The sequence below is a fragment of the Cricetulus griseus genome, chromosome 2, assembly GCF_003668045.3.
Source record: "Cricetulus griseus strain 17A/GY chromosome 2, alternate assembly CriGri-PICRH-1.0, whole genome shotgun sequence".
NCBI lineage: Eukaryota > Metazoa > Chordata > Mammalia > Rodentia > Cricetidae > Cricetulus > Cricetulus griseus.
This window is the reverse complement of record NC_048595.1, coordinates 204497534-204498755: the sequence shown is the minus strand read 5'-3', so window position 1 is coordinate 204498755 and position 1222 is coordinate 204497534.

The window sequence follows — 1222 nt, the reverse complement described above, 5'->3', positions numbered from 1 at the left end:
GCTCTTTCTTGATTATTAACCCATTTCTATAAACCTATTTCTATTAATCTGTATCTTGGCTTACTGGTGATGTCCGGACCTCTTACTCCAGCTACATGGCATCTCTCTGCTGACTCATTCTCTGCATTCATCTTCCCAGAATTTTCCGACGATTGTAGCCCTGCCTATACTTCCTGCCTGGCTACATCCTGCCTGTCCAATGACCGAAACAGCTTTATTCATCAACCAATAAGAGAAATATATATTCACAGCACACAGAAGGAAATCCCCCATCAATAAACTGTTTAGCCTAGTGTTCAGTCTTATTACCAACAAACTCTTACAACTTAAATTAACCCATAATTCTTATCTATGTTTAGCCACATGGCTTGGTACCTTTTCTCAGCAAGACATTCTCATCTTGCTTCAATCTGCATCTGCCTGACAACTTTCTCTCTCCTTTCCTCTTTCCAGATTTTCCTAGTCTGGTAGCCCTGCCTATACTTCCTTCCTGGCTACTGGTCAATCAGCATTTTATTAAACCAATGTCTGTGACAAAACTTTACAGTGTACAAAATCACCATACACATAAAATAAAAATAAAGACATTAAAAAAATGTAGCCCCTGGTAAACAGACCACACTCCAGTAGAAGGCCACACACGGAAGAATATATGGGCAGCACAAATTAGAACTGAATTTTTACAAAAACTACCTTATTTTTGATGAGCAGCAATGTGTTTTTGTATCATTTCTTCCCTAAATTTGTAATATGGATACATTCAAAACCTAACAAAAACATCTCTGATTTAAAGTGTTTGATGCAGATGGTGTTATTTCTACTTACTGTTTAGCTTGTTGAGATTCTTGGATCTATAAGTAGTGTTATTTCACTAGTTCTGATGGAAATTTCAGCCTATAGTTTTTCCAAGTATGTTTCCTAGCCTATCTTTCATTTCTTCATGAGTCTCATTTGTAGGTAAGAAATCATGGTATTGTCCTACAAACTAGTTTCTTGCTTATTCTTTCAGTATTTTTTCTTTTTGTTTTCTGGGTTAGGTAATAACTATATTTTATTAGTTCTTTATTGTTGAATAAAGATTAATCAAAACTTGCCGTGGCATGGTGGCTCATGCCTCAGGAGGCAGATGCAGGGAGATCTCTGTGAGTTCCAGGCCAGCCTGGTCTACAGAGTGAGTTCCAGGACATGCTCCAAAACAAAGCTACATGGAGAAACCCTGTCT